The sequence below is a fragment of the Petaurus breviceps genome, unplaced genomic scaffold (genome assembly GCF_028583685.1).
Source record: "Petaurus breviceps papuanus isolate PSGF00001 unplaced genomic scaffold, PetGlider_PUasm1.0 64, whole genome shotgun sequence".
In the NCBI taxonomy this organism is placed as follows: Eukaryota; Metazoa; Chordata; class Mammalia; order Diprotodontia; family Petauridae; genus Petaurus; species Petaurus breviceps.
This window is the reverse complement of record NW_027186428.1, coordinates 1,362,311-1,378,902: the sequence shown is the minus strand read 5'-3', so window position 1 is coordinate 1,378,902 and position 16,592 is coordinate 1,362,311. Positions and strand designations below refer to the sequence as shown.

Genomic DNA, 16,592 nt, shown 5'->3' with positions numbered 1-16,592 from the left:
TAAACCTGCTAGAGGGGACCCCTACTGGGTTCCTTGGAAACCACCCAATAGGCTCTGATAGTAAAGAAATGTTTCACCTGTGTTGCTAAAAACATGCCACAGATTCCCATGGATTCAGGTCTGTTTCACTTCAGTAGAAATAATACTAAGGCTTTGTTTCAATAAGAATAATACTGAGAATGTTTTGCCTCAACAAGAATAATACTGAGAAAGCTTCACCTCAATGGAAACAATGCTAACCCCTTAGAAACATATTCTGTTGCCAGCACTCACATTGTCTATAAAATTATGTCTAACAGAAAGCTCAAGGCTGTCTTTTGGTCTGAGAGGCAGTCCCAGCCGGTTAATAAACACTCCTATCAAATTATAATTGGCCCAGCTGTCCCGTTATATCTCGGTGTCCATTACAATACAAATATGGTTCTGTTTGTTTTGTTTTGTTTTGTTGCTTTTTAGGAGGGGGGAAGGCAGGGCAATTGGGGTTAAGTGACTTGCCCAGGGTCACACAGCACAAATATGGTTCTGATACCTAAACCAGGAAGGGCACAAACAGAAAGAAAACAATAGACCAATTTGCCTAAGTAACATTGATGCAGGAACACAGTGTTGGTTCAATATTAGGAACACTATCAGCATAACTGACTAAATCAATAACAAAAATCAGGATTATCTCAATTGAGGTAGAAAAACCTTGATAAAATACAATGTCTGTTCCTATTAAAAACACTAGAAAGTACAAAAATAAGTGGAGTTTTCCTTAAAATGAAGAGTAGTATTGATCATCAGCAAGCATTATCTGTTATGGGGATAAGCTAGAAGCCTTCCCAATATAATCAGAGGTGAAGCAAGGATACTCATTATTGCTACAATTATTCAGTATTGAACTAGTAATGCTAGCTATTGCAATAAGAGAAGAAAAAAGAAATGGGAGGAATTACAATAAGCAATAAGGAAACAAAACAATCAGTCTTTGCAGATAATATAATAGTATATACTTAGAGAATCCTAAAGAATCAACTAAAAAACTATTTGAAACAGCTAAGAACTTTAGCAAAGTTGTAGGATATAAAAAAAGACATATATATGATATATAAAAAAGATATATAAAAAGACAAATCTAAAAAATTGGAGAAATATTAATTTGCTCATGGGTAGACTGACCTAATATAATAAAAATGACAATTTTACCTAAGTTAATTTACTTATTCAGTGCCATGCCAATCAAACTACCAAAAATTATTTTATGGGGCTAGAAAAAATAATAACAAAATCCATCTGGGAAAGAACAAAAGGTCAAGAATATCAAATGAATCAATGAAAAAAATGTGAAGGAAGACAGCCTAGTAGAACTAGATTTCAAAATATTTTGCAAAGTGGTAATCATGAAAACAGTCTGGTACTAGCTAAGAGATATAATGGTAGATCAGTGCAATAGATTAAGTACATAATACACAGTAGTAAATGACCATAGTAATCTATTATTTAACAAACCCAAAGATCCAAGCTTTTGGGGATCACTATTTCACAAAAATTACTGGGAAAACTGGTAAGCAGTTTGGCAGAAACTAGTTATATACATCAATATCTCACACTGTACCAAAATATGGTTAAAATGGGTAAATTATTTAGATATAAAGGACGATACCATAAGCAAAATAAGGAAGCATGGAAATTTTTACCTGTCAGATCTATGGATAAGGGAAGAATCTGTAACCAAACAAGAGCTAGAGAGTATCATGAGAAGTAAAATGGATAATTGTGATTACATGAAATTAAAAAGGTATTGTACAAATAAAACCAATGCAGCCAAGATTAGAAGGAAAGCAAGAAAGTGCTAAAAAAATTACAAGAAGTTTCTCTGATTAAAAGATTTGATTTCTCAAATCAAATTTATAAAAGTATGAGTCATTCTTTGATTGATAAATGGCCAAAGTTTCTCTGGAAAAAAGATCTCATTTCTCAAATATATAAGGAGTCAAATTTATAAAAATATGAGTTATTACCCAATTGATATGGTCAAAGGATATGAACAGGCAGTTTTCAAAAGAAGAAATTAAAGCTATCTCTAGTCTACATATAGCTATATACAGGTAGGTGGTGTGGTAGATAGAGCCATGGTTCCAACCAGGAAGATTCATCTTCCTGAGTTCAAATCTGGCGTCAGACATTAACTAGCTGTGTTACCCAGCAAAACTCTGTATCCCAATGAGATCAAAGTAAAAGGAACAGGATCTATATGTACAAAAATATTTATAGCAACTTTTTTTTTGTGGTGGCAAAAATTAGAAATCAAGAAGATACCCATTAGTTGGGAAATGGCTGAACAAGTGTTGGTATATGATTGTCATGGAATATTGTTGTGCTATAAGATATGATAAGCAGGATGTTTTCAGAAAAACCTGGTATAAATTGATGCAAAATGAAGCGAGTAAAACTAGAAGAATACTATACACAGTAACAGCAATATTGTATCATGATCAACTGTGAATGACTGATCAATTCTGATCGATAAAACGATCCAAGACAATTCTGAAGGACTTATTGATGAAAAATGCTATCTACCTCTAGAGAGAGACAACTGATGGAGTTTGAGTACAGATTGAAGCATAATTTTTTTCACTTTATTTTTCTTGCCTTTTTTTTGGTAACTTGATATAGAAGTGTTTTTCAGGATTTCACATGTATAATTAATATAACATTTCTTGCCTTCTTAATGAGTAGGGGAGCATTAGGAAGGGAGAAAGAATTTGGAACTCAAAATTTTTTAAAAGGAATGTTAAAAATAAATAAATAATACCTTCATTTAAAAAAATAAGAAGGGGAAAATGCAATTGGATAAGTATTTATCAAGAATTTCTCCTATATAGAGCACCATGCTAAGTGCTGGAAGGGATACAAAGTTTAGGTAATTCAACAAATATTTCAAGCACTTATTATTAAGCATATATTTATGTGTAAGGCACTATGTTAGCACACATATATATGAATGCTAATACTTGAGCGGGAGTTGGGGGGAAGTTAGGGGAAAAAGTTCATACAGGAGGCGGCATCTTCATTTGAAGGATCCTAGAGAATCCACAAGGTAGAGGCAGTATCGACATTGAACATTCATATTCAGAGGCACGAAGGAATAAGATGGAATGTCAGCTGGTAGGCCAGTCTGACTATAATGAAGAATACATGAAGGGGAATAATAACAAACATGACTGGAAAAAGTCAGAACATGGAAAGCTTTCAGCATGTTACCTGAGAGATAAGAAGCAACCAAAGATTATTATTTCTTTTTTTTTGCTTTTTGGAGGGCAATTGGGGTTAAGTAATTTGCCCAAGGTTACACAGCTAGTTTTTTTGTGTTGTGTCTGAGGTTGGATCTGAACTCAGGTCCTCCTGACTCCGGGGCCAGCGCTTTACTCACTGCACCACCTTGCCACCCCCAAAGATTATTTTTGAATGAGGTAACATGGTCACATTTATCCTTTAGGAATATCAATTTGGTAGCTATATGGCATATGGGACTGAAGAGGAAAAAGCCTGTAAGGTAGGGAGATAAATTAGGAGATATAGTCAAGGCAATGAAGACCTGAATTAGTGAAAGGGTTGTGTGAGAGGAGAGAAGGGGGTAAGATGAGATAGATGTTATGGAGGTAGGTCCAACAAGATTTGGCAACTGTTTGGATGTGGGGATTGAGGGAGACAGAAGAATCAAGAATGAATCCAAGGTTGTAAATTCTGGTATCTGGAAGAATGATAGTGCCCTCAAGTTAAAAGACATTTATTATGATGTTCCAAGTACTGTGCAAAGTGCTGGAAACACAAATACAAAGAAAAGTAATCCCTGTCTTTAAGAAGCTTATGTTTTAAGGGAAAAGACAACACCTAATAGGAAGTTTAAAAGTTGGGAAGGTGGAGCTGAGAGAGAGAAAACCGAGATGGTGGAGAAAGCAGTCTGGAGAGTCAGGAACAGAGTCCAGAAAGGAGTAAAGCAGTGAATATGGCTGGTCTGGGCACTTTTCTTAAAATGGAGGCTTAAGGGAACTGACTGACCATAAGAAGGAGCCAGACGGACAAAAGAATCTTCTAGGGTGCTAAGTTATTTTGGAGAAGTGATGGATTTCAGTGAAAATAGAATGAATTTCGTCACCCCTGGCCCTTCATTATCCTCCCATCTATGTTTCTGCCTTCTAGCCCTGGAACTTCCTTCAGTGCCTGTGACTTTCTCCCCTTTGGACATCCTTCCACTACCACCTCTCTTCTACCAGTAGTGAATTTCTTTCCTACAGCCTCCATTTTGGGGATGGGTCTAGGCTGACCAAATTCATTCCCTTTACAGTTATGCTTCTGCGTCTCCATGCCCCTAAAGAATCTGCCAATATTCCCCTATAAGGGGCTACCTCTCCTTCCACTGCCTGCTTTTCAGTTTCTTTTTATGTGTTATCCCCTATTAGAATATAAGCTCCTTGTAGGCCGGAATTCTCATTCGCATTCTCTCCCCCCCTCCCCCATATCTGTGTCCATAGAACTTTGCCCTAATTAAATATGGGGGGATGGAGAGAGATACTTTACAAACACAGAAAGTAATGATATAAAGCATTATATATGTACTGGTTTGTTGTTGCTTTTTTATAAGTTTCAAAATAGGGCATAAGCTCAATCTTATCAGACCAAAGAAAACCTTTATTTAAGTATGTTTTTGAAAAAAATAACACAATAAACAGGAAGAGGCATTGCATCCAACTAAGAAATAGACAAAAGGAAAAAATGGATTTTAAATCTCTTTCAAAGATTCAAAAAGCTACGTAGTAGAATAGTACATCAACCTAATAATTGGTATAAAGTCATAAAAAGAGGAACAATCATTGAGATAAATATGTCCATGAAATTATTCCAAGATATGCCTAGATAGAATTCCTAGCCAACAGAAGATAAGGACCTCATTAGGACCTTCAGGAAAAATAATGACTGACAGAAGAACCAATTTATACCAGCTGAAGGGAGCCTGCTTGATGCCAGAAGTACAGACTAGAACTACTCTAAATTACAAGTTGGGACATATGTAAACATTCACTTCTATCCCTACAGACAAGGTGTTTATTCACACTTGTAATGGATAATGTAATGATCGGGACCCAATATAATTTCTGGTATTTTCCTTTTCACAATCTTTATTTTGTAACTTGTTTTGTGAGTTACTATAAAATTTAGTTATCATAAGCACTGATAGTTAAGACATCAATATTAAGGAAGGACATAGGGGAGGACGCTGAAAAATATGTTGGAAAATAAAGTTCAGGATTACAAAATCAAAGAGCTCAAAGACATACATAATTGAAAGGACAGGTAAGAGGCATGTGGTGTTTTTAAACAGATTGCAGCATATTACCAACAATAACTTCCTTGCAAAGGGGAAATTATTCATGAAACATATGGTTAGAAAAGGAGTTGAACTAGCTTTGTAGTAAAAATGAAGGATAAGAAAGCAGCCCAAATGTTACATGGTATTTAAATGCACATTTAAAGACCAAGAAGGCCTCCATTATTTCTGAATTTGGATTTATGGAAAGGCATGAAAAAGAATAGCACAAGATGAAAAGAAATGGATATATTACAAAACATACCAATGAAGAGATTCTCATTAGTGAGTTCACAGGTCTCTTAAGTATTATTATTTTTATTATAACATAAAACTATTTATTTTAATTTTATTACATTTAAGTGGGAGTTTATTACTCCTAAAATCAATGTATCCCACCAAAAGAATATATAACCAATTTTATTATCAGAGAATACAGAAAAGTAGTTTTATAGAATTTTACTTTCCACATAACTACTCCTTAATATACCTCTCCACATATTATCTTGTTTCTGCCCCTTTTTTTTGTACTTGCAATGTATTATTTGGTACTATATGGTCAATTATACCTAAAATCTTAGAGCTGGAAGAAACCCCAAAGGTTATACTTGAACAAAATGTTCCTCTCCAACATCCCAAATCAGTGGTTATTCAACCAAAGATGAGGAACTCATCAATTCTTAAGACATTCCATTTCACATTAGAATAGCTATGACTGTAAGGAAGTTTTTTCATATATCAAACCAAAATCTGTCTCTCTATAACTTCTACCAACTGCTCTAATCTCCTTCTTGGGTCAAGTAAATTGTGAATATATGTTTTTATTCTATATTAGATCATATCAAGCACTATATGTCACCTACACTTCTTATCTCCCCTACTGTCTAAGAACATTGGGTTTTTTTTTTTTGCATATAATGGGTTTTTAATAAATGTTTGCTTAATGAAACTGTTGAAAGTATCAATTCCTGTAATTTGAGGGATACCTGTATTTACCAAGAAACTACTGAGAACATAAGTACAGTCAAGGATGTATTATGAGTTTAAGACTAGTGTTGGGGAAGAGGGAGGGACTGATTCAATCTCTCCCACCCCATTTAAAGTCACTAAAAAGATACTCTAGTCCTGAAACCTTTATGAAGTGGGAACACTTATACTGAATCAATCAATCAAGAGCATTAAACTAGAATTTAATCAATTTGGAAGAAGTGAAAAACTGATGGAAGAAATTAAATGACACTACACAGGAAGGATACTGAGATTTATTGAGAAGACTTAGTCATATCCCGTGGGTTTGGGACAAAAGAGCATATCCATTTTGAACCTAGCATTCTCCAGTGGCAAGTAAACCTAGAAGAGGGAGTTGTTTGGAGTGAGGGGGAAGAAAACCTCTGACTCTTCCTGTTTTGTCTAGAGGATAAGCTTGTCAATTTCAAAAGGTAGTGAGACTGGACTTCCCAAAGACATCTTAGCAACTCCCAAATGATTGGGAGCCAAAGACAAAATACACTTGCTGAGGAAAGGCAGTTACAGGACTCTACAAGCAGACCAGTAGAAGGCTACACCATACCTAGGAGGAACTTCACAAAGGCTCCATGACTGGGAAAAAGGAATTCCCAAGCTTTTTACTACATGGGCTCACTAAGTTTGAGCCCACTTTCTCACACTCTCCACGTACTTGTGAGAGGTGTGCCCCTGGTTTGGGGGAGTGTTTTATACCAACTGTTCTTACTATGCCACGATATTAAATACCCACTTTTTTTTTTTTTTGCTTTTTGGAGGGCAGTTGGGGTTAAGTGAGTTGCCCAAGGTCACATGGCTAGTTTTTGTGTTAAGTGTCTGAGGCCCGATTTGAACTCAGGTCCTCCTAACTCCAGGGCCGGTGCTCTATTCACTGTGCCACCTAGCCACCCCTTAAATACCCACTTCTAATAGCTAATTAAGCCTGGCTATCTAAATGATATCAACTGATAATTAATAAAGGAAGCACACTAGTAGGGACTCATGAGTAATATTACTAGAAAAAGAAAAACCCAAGCTCAGGGTTACTCCTAGATCTCTGAGGGGAGAGGCCACCAGCTCTGCTTTGGGGACCACCCTCCCAGTGCAAGGGAGAATTAGGAGAGTGAGCCCAGAGAATGCATGACAACTAGGAAAAAAACACAGAATGTTTTATGAGTCATAAATATGCCCCCCCCAAAGAAAAAGAATACTATTTTTTGGGTCTATATAAACTCTTGATTAAATATTTCATATATACGTTTACCTCCTGTTGTCAAGATGTGATAGACAATGCTAAGAAATATTTTTGTCCTTTACCTCAATATGCAATTTGGCTAGAAATTAGAAACTGAAAATAAAAGTGCGTCTGCTGACCAAAAGGATGTTCCAAGAACTGGAAATCCCGGGGAAAACCAAAAAAGGGAACAATCGGATAAACAAAACAAATGCTGCTGTCAACACAAAAGCATTACTGAACATGCTTCCTTACTTTTGTGATTGTATTTAGAAATGCAGACGCAGAAACACCAATGGAGACATGAAGTGGCTAAAGGATAGGAATGAACAGGAGGAGGAAGCATATTTATACAGGTGTTCCCCCACCTTAAGAAAAGTTTCAGTGTGGAAAACCACATTTACAGAAACAAATTAGAGTTGGTTCTCAATCATTCTTGATATTCAACTGAGAAGGAACCTCTAGATTGTGCAAATGCAAGCAGTCAGACTTTTCTAAACCAAACAACAAAATGCAACAAGAGTTTACATGTGTGTAGTACTTTGCAATCAAAAAAGAACCTTCTTATTTTATCTTATTCAGTTCTCATAACAAAGTATTATTATTTCCATGAAAGCTAAGGTGGAAATGATTGTTGTTCTCAAATATTTTAAGGATTCTCAGGGGTAAGAGGGATTAGGCTGATCTAACTTGACCCCAAAGGATATCACTAGAGCCAATGAATAGAAAGAAATTAAAGAGATTAAGGTTTCAGTTTCATATACAAAAATTTTTCCTGAATTACAGCTGTTAAAAAATGGAATGAATTTCTAGGGATATAGGTAACAGTCACTGCAGGGCTTCTTGTGGACAGTGGAAGATCACTTGTGGGGAATACTGTAGAGGGGAAACCCTGTTTTGGAAGGAGTGAACTAGATGACCTCTAAAGCTCCTTCCATTCTGAGATTCTCAGAATCTGTGAGGCTGGGTCTTAGGTGGTTACTATTCAAACATAGCTGATAAAAAATGGCAGAGCTACAATTCAAATCCAGTCTTAGGATCCTAAATGTAGGGTGTTCTCTACTTTGTCATGTCCCCTCTACAAAAATCCTTTAAACTACTCAGTGTCCTATCTTAATAATAGTAAACAACAACAAATATCCTCATTCAATTAAAAGACAATAGACAAAAACTTAACTATAATATATATGTGCACATATATTTTTCTTAATTTTCAGAAAAACAAAAGCAGACATGAGGCTCAGAACGTGTCCAATAAGTTTTTGATTTATAAGTTTAGGATTATTGGGGTGGCCAGGTAGCACAGCAAGTAAGAGCACCGGCTCCAGTGTAGGGATGACCTGGAGATCGAATCCCGGGCTCAGACACTTAGCACCCACCCAGAAACACCTGGCTGGGTAATCTTGAGCAAGTTACTTAACCCCAATTGCTTAGGGGAGGCCAGGTGGCTCAGTGAGTAGGAGCACCGGCTCCACTGTCGGGATGACCTGGGGATCAAATCTGGGCTCAGATACTCAGCACTGCACCCAGAAATAACTGGCCGTGTAGCCTTGAGCAAGTTACTTAACCCTGATTGCTTTAAAAAAAAAAGTTTAGGATTATTAAGAAGACTCCACTCATTCATCTCTTTACCCATTACCTAACATTGATTGAGTCCCTTCTATGGGCAAAGCACTATATCAGATGATGTGAAGGAGAAAAGAAAGGAAGGAAGGAAGGAAGCAAGAAAGAAACCAACAAAGACTAAGACAATTTTTGTTCACAAGTTTATAATCAAGTAGCATACTTACTTATCTAGGAAGAAGGAAGGGAAGAAAGCAGGTTGGAGGGATACAGTAAAAAGGTAATGAATGTGCTATCAGAGGATCTAGAGTCAAATCCTGGCTCTGCCACTTGCTACCTGCATGATTTTGAACAAATCACTATATTTGGGCTTCCTTGCCTTTCCTGTAAAACGAGAGAATTGAACTGGATGGCCTCCAAGGTCCCATTCAGCTCTAAACCTGTGAGCCTGTGGCTTTTCTGGAAAGGAAGGGAAGGTTCAAATTAATGATAGCAGATGTGATAGGGACTTCAGGGGCCATTCAGCCTAATATGTACCTGAAAAAAAAGGACTCTGACCATGATTTTCTAAAAGACAGATTTCAAAGATGGTGGCATTGATCCATGTTTACTGAATTCAATCCTGACACTGTCCAGGAGGTATTGGAGGCTTACTTGGCCTGTCTAGGTTCACTCAGGGAGTCTCCCCTGCCTGTCAAGAGCTGGACAGCACCCTGAGTGCAATTTCTGGTTCATCTTCCCACTACTTCACAAGATCCCAAAATCAGAGATTCAGAGGGGAAGAAGGAACTAGAAGTCACCTAGTTCAACTCTCTCAATATACAGGAGAGGAAACAAAGGCTAAAGAGGGTTAAGTGATTTGCCCAAGGTCACACAGTTAGTAAATGCCAGAGGCACCAAAATATTTGTTATTGTGTTTTGTTTTATTTTTTGCTTTTTGGAGGGGGGAAGGCAGGGCAATTGGGGTTAAGTGACTTGTCCAAGGTCAAACAGCTAGTGTTAAGTGTCTGAGGCCAAATTTGAACTCAGGTCCTCCTGACTCCAGGACTGGTGCTCTATTCACTGTGCCATCTAGCTGCCCCAATATTTGTTATTGTTGTTGTTCAGTTATTTAGTCATGTCCAACTCTTCATAATCTTGTATGGGGTTTTCTTGGCAAAAATACTAAAATGGTTTGTCATTTCCTTTTCCAGTAGATTAAGGAAAAGAGAGATTAAATGACTTGCCCAGGGTCACATAGCAAGTGAGTGTCTGAAGCCAAATTTGAACTTAGGTCTTCCGGACTCCAGATCCAGTGCCCTATCCACTGAGCTGCCTCAAAGTATTTGTATTTCATGAAAACAAAATGGGAAAACTTGAGAATTTTACTTTATGCCATTTTTAAAAGGAATTTAATCATTTTATGAAGTTAGATATGTAGTAATTTCCAAGATTCATCTTTGTACTCATAGCAGTAGAAAGAATACTGAAATCTAAACAAATCTGGTTTATAGTCCTGGTTTGGCTGTGTAGATTAGGGAACTCATATAATTTCTCTGGGCCTCAATTTCCTCATCTATAAATACCAAATTTAATTTAATTTGGCATACATATATTAAGTGTCTGTTTTGTGCATGAGACTGTCCTTGATGTAGAGGATACAAAAATGAGAGCAAAACAATTGTACATTGTTAACTTTTTGCTGGCAGAAACTAAGTAAGGTAGAAATAAGATACACATAAATAATTACAATAAGAGTTAGAATATGACTAAGTTATAGGAGGGATCAGTTAGAGCAACCTGAGAAATTTAAGGAAAGAGAAATCATGGCTACCAGCACAGCGAAGGGAATCAAGGAATGCTTCAAGGAAGAGGTAGCAGCTGAGTGATCCCTTCCCATTCAAAAAGTAAAATCTGATGATTAAATGTATACAACCTTCTATTTAAAGATTTTTTAAAATTTGGTTTCTTTACTCATGCAGTTTTTCCAATACATCAAATGCAAGAATATTTTTTGCATATAACCTGATTTTAGATTCAAAGGCATAGTTCTATTATTTTAAAACCTATCATACATTCATCTAAATATTCAAACATGATACTCGAATCCTTCATTTCAGGTACAAAGTGCTACTTAACCATCAATAATAGACATTAAACGTGTACTGACTTATGGTTTATAAGTGTTCCCAAACTGCAATGAAATATTCTGTATACTGCAATGGTAACTAGAATGTCTAAAGAGTGATAAATTATTTTACTTTTCAAACTCTTGAAGAGACTAAGTTAAGAAGTAAACATTTCAGTAAACTAAAGGACCCAGTGTGCTCCTAAAGCAGTTTTTTATCGTCATGCAATTCTTTCTGCCACTTTCAATAAGTGGTTTGATCCTGTAGGAAAGATACATGCAAAGGCTATTCAGATCTTGCTAAGGGAGAGAAGAAAAAAAGTGACCACTACTGGCTTTAACAATAGGAACTTGAAATATCATTGTATTTTTGGTGTATAATATCTTAAAAAAAAACAATATTCCCAAAGGTAATGTAATGGAACAACAACTGTATTTGAAGCCAGAGGTCCTGGATTAGAGGTCTCACTCAGTCATTTATGACTTGGGTGATCCTGTGTAATTCTCTTAACATCTCCAGGCCCAGTTTCCTCACTGGTAAAATGAGGTGGCAGATCTAGACGACCTATAAGGTTACTTTCAGCTCTAACTCTATAAAAGAATGTAAAATAAAAAATAAAAACAGAAACAGTATAGAGGAGGTACTCAAAAATTTCTTGAAGTTTCTGAAATTGAAAATTAAAAAATATACTACAGTTTTGAGCTGAACTGCATTTTTACTTCTAAGTAAAGCAAATTAGTAATATCAGTATATGACGTAATTGAAAGCTTCCTGTTGACATACCTGTAAGTCATATGCAGGCGAGGGATAGCTAAGCCTGAGCAAGGAGTAAGACTTCAGTAAAGGTTTTCAGTGAAGCAGTTTCAAGTTTATTTTTCTTCAAACAGTGCGAGGTCGTCCCTTAGCTAAAAAGCAAATAAATTCCACATTAGTGTCTTGTCTGGAAAGTCTTAAAACCATACAAAATGAATTTTCATAAATGTAAACCTAGAATCACATGATCCTTCACAGTACCATAACAGTTAAGCCTAGAAATTAAAGGGATTTTAGAGATCAAATAATGCAAATCCATCATTTTACAGATGAAGTAAAATGATACCTGAAGAAGGTAAGGAACCAGCTCAAAGGTTACATATGGAGTAGGCAGTAATCACCATTCAGACTCAGTACCTCTTGTGTTCAATTCAATCATTTTTTACTCCCACAGTAAGGGAGGCAATGCAGTATAGTGGAAAGAACGTTAGATTTGAAGAAAGCAGTGAACCTACATTCAAATCTCAGATCTTCCACTGACTGCCCTGTGTGACCTGAGACAGATTACTTATACATTAGCTTATTAGAATTAGATGATCTTTAAAGTTTCTTTCAACTGTAACTCTATGATACTAATATTCTTCTCCCTGATAATGATCAAGAGAATGAATCCTAGAGCAGGGATGTACCAAAGAGAATATCTAATTCATTTTACAAGATGAGAAACTAACTTAATTTTCATATGAAATATTATCCTTAAAGTATTTGTTATCATATACAATTAATAGTCCCATTTGTGTACTAAGAGATAACCAGACTGCATTACAAAATGCAAAGACTACAACAGGGGCATAAATGGCCTTTTTATATTATGTCTCATAATTTTAAAAGGAGCCAGATGCAACAACTGCTAACAAGTCAATATATTGATTGGTAAAAGTAAGTATCTAGCTCTCTTAGCACATTAGTTCAATTAAAAGTAAATCAACAAAGAAATTTCATTTCCTGAGTTTTCAGGGTCACAGTCCTACTGAAATTAGCCAGCTCATTTTGTAAGTACTCCCAACTTCCCACCTCAACTAATAATAAAGTTGGTGGTAAAGCACTTGGCAAGCATAATGAGCTCACCCTTATCACCACAAAAGAATAAACAGTATATCCAAGACAGGACAAGATATGTACGCATATCTAGGCAAGGTCTTAAAAGTATGCTTCTTTTTGTTTGAAACTGCAATCACTGGAGAATCAGAAATATGATACTTAATAACCTAGAGTTCAATAACCCCTTTACCCTCCCCCCCAAATAAATTACTGAGGAAAGACTCCCTATTTCATAAGAACTTTGGGAAAAACTGGAAAGCAAGTTGGAAAAAAATTAGGTTTAAATCAATATCTTATACCATATTCTATAACAAATTTGAAATGGATACATGATCTGAATATGAAAATTCATACCATGAAAAATTAGCGGAGAAGCAAATCATATATATACACCATTCACAGCTATGGGTAGGAAATGTTTTCTTAACCAAACAATGAGACAGATGTAATTACAAAAGATAAAATTGAGAATATGGATTACATAAAATTGAAAGGCTTCCCCAAGAACAAAATTAATGCATCTAAAATAACAAAAGAAGTCATAATATGGGGAAAAAATTCTTTGTATAAAATTTCTCAGATAAGGGTTTATTATCCAAGATAACTATATCCAGCGACAACTAATACACACATACACAAACCCAAACATATATATATATAAAATAACTAAAAGCGATTTCCCAATAGATATATAAATGAGAAAGAAACAAACAATTCTCAAGGGACTGGATTGTAACACAGTAACAACCACATGAAAAAATGTTCTAAATCATTAAAAGAAATAGAAATCAAAATAATCCTGGGGTTTTACCTCATACCAGCAAATTGGCAAGGATGACAAAAGATGAGAATAGTAAATGCTGCAGGGGCTATTAATGTATTATTGGTACAGTGAGAGAGGAGGGCAGTCCAGAGCAGGCCAGGCTCCAGCAAACCAGCATCAGGCCTTAGGAGTGACGAAATCAGTTGCAGTGGTGCCTTCTGGACATCTCAGGCCACAGAAGGTAAGGGGATCAGAGAACTGGTCAGAAGGAGATAAAAGGAGACCCTGTGCTGTCACTGGGTAAAGGACTCTGTTGCACTGCCCATATGCATTCTGGGTAATGGCCCCTGGGGCGAGGAGGAGGAAGATGAGCACTAGAACACTAGAGGGTGCAGTCTCAGGGGTACAGGCACCGCGTTCACAGGTCCAGGGTGCAGAAGAGTGGCTGTGAACTGTGACCCTCACAGATCAGAGAACAGGTCAGGAAAGCACTAACCACATCTCTCCTTAAATCATGCTACCTTGGCAGAATTAAAACTTACAGACCCCCAAGAACTAGCTCTGATCACAGCAGCACTGAAAACCTGAAGTTTAGGACAATCCCTCCTCTACCCTGGGAGCAGGGACCAACTATGATATCAAATTAAAAGTCAATAAAAAGGTTGGAAAAATGAGTAAACCTCAGAAAAAGAACCTGACCATAGGCAGTTAGTGTGGTGACAGGGAAGATCAAAACACCAACTCAGAAGAAGACAATGAGATCAAAGTAGCTATATGCAAAGCCTCAAAGTAAAATGTGAATTGGTTTCAGGCCCTAGAAGAGGTCAAAAAAGATTTTAAAAATCAAATAAGAGAGGCAGAGGAAAAACAAGAAAAAGAAATGAAAGTGATGCAAGAAAGAGTCAACAGCTTGGTGAAGGAGGAACAAAAAAGTACTAAAGAAAATAACACCTTAAAAAACCAGAATAGGTCAAATGTTAAAAGGGACACAAAAATCCTCTGAAATTCCTCAAAAAGTAAAATTGGCCAAATAGAAAAGGAGGCACAAAAGTTCATTGAAGAAAATAACTGTATAAAAATTAGAATTAGGCAAGTGAAAACAAATTAGACATCAAGAAACAAACAATATCAAATCTGGCCTCCCACACTTAACACTTACTAGCCGTGTGACCTTGGGCAAGTCACTTAACCCCAATTGCCCTGCTTTCCCCCCTCCAAAAAAGGAAAAAAAAGAAACAAACAAAAAAATCAAAAGAATGAAAAGTAGAAGAAAATGTGAAATATTTCATCAGAAAAGCAAATGATTTGGATAATATATTGAGAGGAGAAAATTTAAGAATTATTGGACTACCTGGAAGCCATGATAAAAAAAAAACAGCCTAGATGTCATCTTTCAAGAAATTATTAAGGAAAATTTTCCTACTAGCCTAGAACCAAAAGGTAAAATGGAAATTTTAAAGACCATCGATCAGTTCTTGAAAGAGATTCAAAAGGAAAACTCCCAGGAATATTATAACCAAATTCCAAAGTTCCCAGGTGAAGAAGAAAATATTGTAAGCATACAGAAAGAAACAGTTTAAATATCATGGAGCCACAGTCAGCAAAGCAGAAGATTTAGCTGCTTCTATATTAAAGGATCAGAAGGCCAGAGGGCAAAGGAGCTAGGATTACAACCAAGAAACACCTATTCAGCAAAATTGAGTATAATTCTTCAGGGGGAAAAGGGACATTTAATGAAATCAAGGAATTTTAAGCATTGAGAAGACCAGAGCTAAATAGAAAATTTGATTTTCAAATATAAGACTCAAGAGAAGCATTAATGGGTAAACAGGAAAGAGAAATCATGAGGGATTCAATAAGGTAAAACCGTTTACAACCTACATGGGATAATGATACTTGGAACTCCTAAGAACTTTTTCTTTATTAGAGCAGTTAGAGGGCATGTACATAGACAGAGGGCATGTGTCAGAGTGGACTATGGTAGAATAATATCAAAAAAAGTAAAATTAAGGGGTGAGAAAAAAGGGATATGCTGGTAGAAGGGGAAAGAGAGAGGTAAAATGGGGTAAATTATTCACATAAAAGAGGCATGAAAGAACTTTTACAGTTGTGGGGAAGACTGGGGGGCAGGCAGCTTGAACCTTACTTTCCTCAGAATTGGCTCAAAGAGGGAATCATATACACACTCATTTGGGTATAATAATCTATATTACTCTACAGGGAAGTAGAAAGAGAGGAGCACAAGGGGCAGGTCTGATAGAAGGGAGGGCAGATTGGGGGAGGTGGTTGTTAGAAGCAAAATACTTCTGAGGAGGTACAGAAGGAAAGAAGAGAAAAGGAAGGATAAACAGGAAAAAATAAGATAGAGAGAAATAAACAGTAATCACAACTGTGAATATGAATGGGATGAACCTACAGATAAACTGAAACAGATAGCAGAGTGGAATAAAAATCAGAATCCTACAATATATTGCTTATAAGAAATACATTTGATTGAGCAATTGCTTAGGGGCCAGGTGGCTCAGCGAGTAAGAGCACTGGCTCCAGTATCAGGATGACCTAGATCAAATCTGGGCTCAGATACTCAGCACCACACCCATTAATAACTGGCCGTGTACCTTGAGCAAGTTACTTAACCCCAATTGCTTAAAAAAAAAAAGAAATACATTTGATACAGAGAGATAGACAGAGTAAAGGTAAAAGGGTAGAGGAGAATCT

The 16,592-nt window shown here is 36.4% G+C and overlaps 1 protein-coding gene across 5 annotated transcripts in view; it reads right to left on the bottom strand.

Annotated features, from left to right (window-relative positions):
* TRAF3 (TNF receptor associated factor 3) overlaps positions 1-16,592 on the bottom strand; it is a 170,558-nt gene that overhangs the window by 69,681 nt on the left and 84,285 nt on the right. For all 5 annotated transcript variants that reach the window (XM_069103753.1, XM_069103749.1, XM_069103750.1 and 2 more), the window contains one exon: positions 12,041-12,162. The gene's annotated coding sequence lies outside the window, so the exon portion shown is untranslated. The remainder of the gene's footprint in view (positions 1-12,040; positions 12,163-16,592) is intronic.